This window comes from Dipodomys merriami, unplaced genomic scaffold, assembly GCF_024711535.1.
Source record: "Dipodomys merriami isolate MVZ:Mamm:240054 unplaced genomic scaffold, mDipMer1.0.p SCAF_169, whole genome shotgun sequence".
Taxonomy (NCBI): domain Eukaryota; kingdom Metazoa; phylum Chordata; class Mammalia; order Rodentia; family Heteromyidae; genus Dipodomys; species Dipodomys merriami.
In genome coordinates, this window is record NW_027203037.1 from 1,459,930 (window position 1) to 1,468,290 (window position 8,361).

The following is an 8,361-nucleotide window of genomic DNA, read 5'->3' on the forward strand; positions in this document are numbered from 1 at the left end:
ATGTCAGGCTTCTACTCACAGCAGACTCTTGGTTCCTGGGTCATCTCTGGTCTTCGATCTGCAGGATGAAGATGTCTCTTCCTTGTCAGTTCTTGCTAGTGTTGTGTAGAATCCCCTAGCCCGCTGATCTGGGGCCTTCGTCCCGGACGCTCTGTTTTTCAGGTTTGGTGGCTATGGCTGCCTCAGCCACCGCCAAAACCGCAGCTGAGCCTGCTGACAAGTGCATGGACCTGTCCCCTTGCCTGGATTTTCCCTCGCTGGCCAAACTTTCTGTACTGTGATGGCACCCTTGGTGTGATTCTCTTGCTTAGGACTGTTCACTGGAACACTTAAACTGCTTTCTATGAAAGAGCCTGTAGCCTCCAGCTTCTCCCTTACCATCTTCCCAGAACTCTTTTGAATTTTAATCATTTCTTGTTAATCTCATCTTTAATCTCTTTATACAAAATCAATAATTAATTCAAGGGAGGAGAAAGGAAAAAATTAATAACTCCTTACATTTTTCAATTTTCAATAACATAATATTGCTTATATCATTTTCTGTTTACACTTTAGACTATATAACTCAATTTAGTTAGACCTTTCATAAGGCTATGTGTATTTTATTTATTTTATGTTGATTGTTCTTTCAAAAGCCTGCATGTATAATTTCCCTTGGTTTCTTTCATTCTCAAGTAGTTCAGATTTCAAATTGAAGAATAAATTGAAAGAAGCAAACAAAAAATACAGTTCCTCTCATCTGATAATGCTTCTACAAGAATGAAGAAAGAGTTCATCTTGCTAAGGACCTATGATAGGATATCAAAAAGAGAATTCATGGTTCTAGGTATTCCCTATCTTTGCAATGCAACTTAAATGATGTAAAACACAATATACTGCTCAGGTACTTTTACGTTTTATCAGTTTTTCACATTATCATATGGACATTACCTCAGTCTACAACATTCCTTCATTATTCTGTCCTTGATACTTTTACACTACCAAGACATAAGATAATCAGTTTGATTTAAAGCATGAGACATTGTACACCTGGCTTCCTTAGAAGCAGAGCATGGTCAATAGATCATATTCCTTCTGGTTGCTCACTACCTGTAATGTTTTCTGTAATATTATTGCATTCTATTTAATATTAAAAATTATGGCTAAACTCAAAGCTCATTCATAGAAGTATATGTTAAGTATTTTGCAAGTTTTATTTCTCTCAATTCTTAAGATAACATTTGCTATAATGCTAATGTTATTATCATTTTAGTGTTGGGAAAAAATTGTAATTAAAGGCATGAAGTGCATGGCCCAAAGACACACAGTGAGGAAGGAAATGAGTCACAGTCTCCAAAAGCCTTTTAGCAATACAAAAATTGTAGGTAAAATCTCTCCATTCTCTTACACTCTCAATTCAATATTCATATTGTCCTATAATAATAGCATACCAAATATTGCCCATGGCGATTGTTTTCTGTTACATTTTGTCTCCAACACAGACTGTGTTGGTGACATTGTGTTATCATGCACAGAACTGAGCTTATAAATTGATGTCCAAAGAGAGTCAAATTTCTTTTGTCCCACAGCTCCAGTGTCCTTTTTCAAAAAGTACTAAAACTTTTAAATACCAACACTTACTATCTTTTAAGAATCAGAAAACGAAGTAAATTCACATATAATCACTCCAAAATGCTTTAAAAGTAGGAGATGATAAAACAGGCCCCCATAAAGTAAACTTTCTTCTATTTTTAAAATTATTCTTAAGGCCTTGTCCTGGGTGGTCACACCTGTAATCCTATCTACTCGGGATATCTACTCAGGAGCCTGAGATCTGTGGATAACTGTTGGAAGCCACTCAGGGCAGAATAAATTCATGAAATTATTTTTCAGAAATTATAATGAACTAGTAAAGAGCCAGGAATGGAGATGTAGCTTATATATTAGCTCATCAATCTAAAGAGGAAAGGCCTAGCAAGACCTTGAAGCCCTGATTTCAAACTTTGAGCATGCCAATACACAAGCATGTGCATGTGTGCATGTGTGCATGCGTGTGTGTACAAACACCCCCCACGCACATTTATTCAAAATACCTTCGTATCAGCATATCAGTGTTCTGCATTAATTTCTTTGTTAACGTTATTATCTGGGTAAAATAGAGGAAATAAACTCTTCTATATCAGAATATTTTTATACTTTTTTTACTGTGAAAATACTGTACAGAGGGGTTACAATTTAATGGGCAAGATAATGAGTACATTTTTTTATCAAGCATTGTAGCCTCCTCCTTTGTTTCCCCTTCCCATCCATTCCCATCTTCCCCAGCCCTCCCACCCAATCCTCCCTGCCCCCCCCAAATTTGTAAAGTTCGTTTTTGACATAACGACTTGTACTTCTCATTGTTGCAATGGGTCCACCTGTAAAAATAACTGTACAGAGGTGTCATATTTATTTGAACAAATAATGAGTACATTTCCTAAAAAGCATTGTTACCTCTTCCTTTCTTTTTCTTCCACCATCCCTTCCCTCCCACCTCAACAAATACACTCCTCTCCCCCTTCCCCTGTCTAAATTGTAAAGTTCATTTTTCAACATAGTGTCTTGTGCATCTCAACCTGTATCCCTGTTTAACTATTTTGTATTTCCCTTTCCCCTCCCCAAATTAGAGAAACTTATACACAGGATGTAGGCGCGCAAACTTCCAATACAGTGAAAACAGGGGTTAGAGCGTAGGGGAGGAACATATAAAGGAACAAAAAACATCACCTCACACATTATAAGTATCTTAGAAACAATAGCAAGAAACAGAAAAATCACTTGTCTGATTCATTTCTGGTAATATCATCTTATCTGATATGCACATAGCTTATGATCTATTCTTATTCTAGACATATATTATCTGTTGAAAATGAGGGAAACCATGGTACCTATGTTTCTTTTGACTTGGCTTACTTCATTTAATAAATTTTTTTCAAGTCTTTCCAATTCTTAACAAATTGGGCGATGTCATTCTTTCTGATGGAGGCATAGAATTTCATTGTGTATATATATACCACATTTTCATGATCCATTCATCTTCTGTGGGCCCTCCAGGTGGGCTCCATATCTCAGCTATTGTAAATAATGCTACAGTAAACATAGTTGTTCTGGTAGTTTTAGTATGGTCTTCTTTGTGATCATTTGGGTAAATCCCCAAAAGTGTGATTGCTGGGTCATAGCGGAGCTTTATATGGAATCTTTTGATGAGCCTCCATACTGCTTTCCAAAGTGGTTGAACAAGTTAAAACTCCCACCAAGAATCAAGTAAAGTTCCCTTATGGCCACATCATCTCCAGCATCTTTAGTTGTAAAAATATGGAATGATTCAAGAATTTGCATGTCAACCTTGCGTAGGGGCCATGTTAATCTTCTCTGTATTGTTCCAATTTTAGTGTATGTGCTGCTGAATTGAGCACAGAGCATTTTATATAGATAAAGTGTAATTGATTTTCTTAAACTAGACAATTCAAAGAAAAGTAAGTTTTGAAGAATTCTCGTTAAATTTTAGAACCATGTACCTCTTACATAAGCACACATTTAAGAATAGTCAAGATTGACATGTCAGAAACAAAATAATCCCAGATATTGTTGTTCAAGAGATGTGTAGGATCGGGTGGGAGGGTATTGGGTAGGAGGGGTGGAGGAAGGCTGGGAAGGGATGTGAAGGGTAAACAAAGGAGGAGGTTGTAATGCTTGATAAGAAATATACTCATTATCTTGCCCATGTAATTGTAACCCCTCTGTACAGTATGTATACAAAAAATAAAAATAAAAAAATGAGATGTGTAGGAGGACGAATTCAATTATTCTGTACAAGGCACCTGTCATTATGAACACTATGGCAAGTGTTAGGTTTTGTTAAAAGTTTTAATGTTTTAAATATATTTAATTTTGGGAATTTGCTTATATAGGCCAACATTAGGACTGTTTGTCAGGTCATACAACTTTTCTATAAATATTTAAGATTTATGGTAGCAGACATATGCTACTAAAAAGTACATTTCAGAGTTTATTAGAAACATTACTAATGAGATGTTGCAAAGTCTTAGTGTAAAGAAGCAGAGTGAAGAGTTAAGACTTTGTTAACTGCACAGTTTCTCTTAAAACTTTAGGGCTTCCTTACTTTATATGTTAGTGAGGAACAAATGATGATATAAACCATATACAAATGATGACATGAGTCATAAAAAGCAATCTTATTTGGTAACTTTAAAGACTACACATAGCCTATAAACTCTGTTGAACATCATAATCTTATTCATTGTTAAATGTACAGGAATGTGAGAATAGTAAAATTAAATATGTAAGTACACTTCAAATACTGAAAACCCTGGTAATTCTTCGATATTTTATTTTATTAATCATTAATATTTATTTATTGTGTTTCTTTATTTGTAGTATTGTTTCCCTTGTAATATAATAAAGCTTTTTGTTATTCATCATCAGGCGGTACTTTGAGAAGGTTACTGGGATAGCCAAAACATTTTTTATAGTTGCATGTGAATTTACATAAAGCAAAATTAAGAACAAAATATTGATTAAAAAATTATCAAGTACAGTCAGAATCAGGAGGTATGATAAATGTCCACACTTAAAATCTTAGCCCTAGGCTGAAGCAGTGATATTACAGAGTTGAGGTCACAAAAGTGAGAGACTGTGTTTTCTTTTGTTTTTTACTTTGATTTTGTTGGCCATGGGGTTGAACTCTGGGGCCTGGTTGCTGTACCTCAGCTCAAGGCTAGTGCTACCACTTGAGCCACAGAACCACTTCCGTCCTTTTCTACTTATGTGATGCTGAGGAATCAAACCCAGGGCCTCATGCATGCAAGGCAGGCACTCTACAACAGCCACCATCCCAGCTCCTGATAGCCTGGTTTTAAAAATTCATCCAAACAATATTTGCTTTCTGCTTTGGGTTATATAATGAAATATATGAATATCTTTTCATATTTTTGTGTATTTTTATACTTCTAAATTTAAACTAATCCCAGCCACATTATTCTTTTCAAAGTCATGAAATATCTCTGAGAGTTTGCTAATGTGAAAATTGTTTTAGCATTTTAAATTACTTCTGAGTCATTTTTATTTTTTATTAAAATCATTTTATATTTTGGGTTGATGGATTTTCATACATCAAATACCTTCAAGTGTACATGTAGAGCCTAAAGATAACAGTATGAATATTCTCATACAGCTCTTTTATCTGTTATGCACTTTCAGTATTATGATATTTCTCCCTCTTTCACGCTCTCTCATTTCCTCTTTCTCTTTCATGCTCCATGTCTGCTACATAGAATTTCTGCTGGTCTACTATTATCCTTGAGGATCCACTGGCTTTGTGGGAACATGATGGAGACTAACATTTTCCCTTGCATTCTTAAAGAATTATGAGTGACGTGATATTATTCTTTGACATTGTAAATGGCAAAGCAACAGGTCTAGGAATTCCTTTTCATGTTTACTACTATTACAAATTTTATCTCATAGGAATCATTTGGATGGATATGATATTTTAATGTGGGCTAGGAAGGTGGCTCAGTGCTAGAGTGCTTGCCTTGCATGCATAAGACTCTGGGTTCGATTCCTCAGCAGCACATAAGCAAAAAGAAAAAAAGCCAGAAGTGGCGCTGTGGCTCAAGTGGTAGAGTGCTAGCCTTGAGCTGAAGAGCTGAGGGACAGTTCCCAGGCCCAGAATTCAGGCACCAAGACTGGACCCCACCCCAAAAAAAGATATTTTAACCTGTGACCTAAAAGTTCTTTTTCTTTCACAAACAACCTTTGTCTTTGATTAGCACTTTGTAACTACATGTAATGAAAATAAAGCTCTCCTATGGAAACCAGACCGAAGTTGTTCACAGGGATGAAAAAGAAGCTAATGATGGAAGTGAGTACAATAGAGCAAGGTCCTCAGAGCAGTTTATCATGAACACTTTGTGAGAATGACAATGTTCTGGGAACTGAACAATGGTATATATGCATATATATTTGTAAATGTATATTTATTTATATATGCATATATGTGTGTATATGCCCTTATATTGCACACATATATGTTACTATACACACAAATTCACATACACATATACACGCATACATGCACACATGGAGAAAGACACATAATTACAGCCAACACAAGTTTCATTAGTTGCTGAAAATGCCTTAGATGGAATGCTTGGAAAAAAATATGTTCAAGATGTATTTGTCTCTAAGAGTTCTTTTACCACTCCTCTTATCTCTTTAAACTGGGAGGTTTTGACAGATTGGACTTGCAAAATGCAGTACACATGATAGCAAGTTACTCAGAAATGTCAGTATGTAAAGATCATATGGTGTCTCCTTGATCCCCAGGGAATGCTTGCTCTTATACACACACTCTCAACAGCCAAAGTAACAGGAGAATATCATGGTAAAGAATAAAATTATAAGCCATTAAATGGCAGCCTTCTTTGAGCTCTTTTCCAACAGCCAGCATCAATTCCTAAAAAGATTATTGAGTCCTCATAAAACTGGACCTCAGGTCAACAGGTAACCAACTCATGTGAAAAGTCCTATGAGAGAAATGCTGACTGAGGTCTTGCTGATTTTCTGGCCAAGAAAATAAGAAAAGAAGATCTTATTTTTAATATATTAAAGTTTGAGAATAATTTGTAACTTGTCAATAAATGTCTAGAACACAACTAAACCAACTGACAGAAACGTTGTCCATTTCATTTAATATGCTCTTGGACTTGGTGAGTGATTTTAATTGTGTCTACACGGTAGAATCAGCCTAAATCAAGCCAGCATTTCTTCATTTAATATACAAAGATAGGATTCAGGTTGACCCATTGTAATAATGAGATAATAATAATGTAATAATGTAATAATAAGACACTTTATCAGAGAGTGGGTGGAGGGATGAGTTGAGGAGGTGTGAAGAGAAGGGATGGTAGGGGAAAACAACGGATGGGGTAAAAATGCTCAATAAGAAATGGACTCATGCCAGGTGCCGGTGACTCATGCCTGTAATCCTAACTACTCAGGAGGCTGAGGTCTGAGGATTGTGGTTCAAAGCCAGCCAGGGAAGGAAAGTCCGTGAAACTCTTTTTCCAGAAAACCGGAAGTGGCACTGTAGCTCAACTGGTAGAGCGATAACCTTGAGCTGAATTGCTGAGGGACAGTGCTCAGGCCTTGAGTTCAAGTCCAGGACCAATAATGAAGAAAAAATTTGTACTCATTATCTTACTAATGTAACTGTAACCCCTCTGTACAGTATCTTTACTACATATATATATATATATATATATATATATATATATATATATATATATAGATATAAGGAAAACTTATGTACTTATAGGAAGTTGTATTTGTCACTCAATATCAGTAAGGTATTGGTTTTAGGACCACAGGCATATTAAAACATCGGATATTCAACTACTCTACATGAACACAATATATTATTATTTACATTAGAATCTGCCAACAACCTAGTGCAGTGTAATTACTATGAAAATTTGTACTACATTCTATGTTTGTAATAAAAAATAAAAGTATATGCACTGTCAACAGATACAAATTTTTTTCAGATAATTTTTGTCTGCATTTTGTGGATGGAATTGGGAGCACAAATTTCATCACGAAGACTGGTCTGCAAAATGTAAGAAAAAAGCTTACACACCATCATTGAATAGTACTGAACTCCAAGGAGAAGTACTTGGATTGAGACATTATCAGAAAGTGTAAGCATGCAAGTACTTTTTAGAAATACAGCTGCTAGATTTCTAATGGAGAGCTTTCATAACACTTTGTGAAACGCAAGCCAGAACCTCACTGAAGAGTAAATGGTTTTCCCTCAACTTTCTGTCATGCTCAGTCATTATCACTCAACATATAGCTAATCTTGAATAATCCTTTAATAAGAAAATGTTGATGGAGTGTTTATATGCAGAAAACCTGGGAAGGCTAAATGTTTCCAATTAGGATAGTCTGTATTCTATGATCCAGCAGAGAGAAAACTAGATAAGCATCCATTTACAACCTTCTGCATAATTCTGATTCTGCCCATATCAGTTATCTATCCATACCTGTGCCCGAGTGAGAGGATTTAAATGACTTTAGTGTTTTAAAATTTAAATTTAAATGTGGAATGAAATTATTTCCAATGCATTACCTTAAGATATTTAGAAACAACTAAAGGTCTATAAGATTTTTGTTATTTGAAGTGAAGGGATATTGGAATTTGGTTCTCTATAGTTTAAGCAATTTTCAAAAAGAATTGGCAAAGTAAAATTTACATTTGCAGCAGACGACACTTATTAAATTTTGTATATTGAAAAGAGCACAAGCCTCAACAATATGTCA

The 8,361-nt window shown here is 35.3% G+C and overlaps 1 non-coding gene across 1 annotated transcript; it reads right to left on the reverse strand.

The window, feature by feature from the left end:
- Positions 1-3,327: 3,327 nt before the first annotated feature.
- On the reverse strand, positions 3,328-3,434 carry LOC138828974 (U6 spliceosomal RNA). Its single transcript, XR_011372442.1, has one exon. It is a non-coding gene; the product is annotated as a U6 spliceosomal RNA (small nuclear RNA).
- Between the last annotated feature and the right edge of the window lie 4,927 nt (positions 3,435-8,361).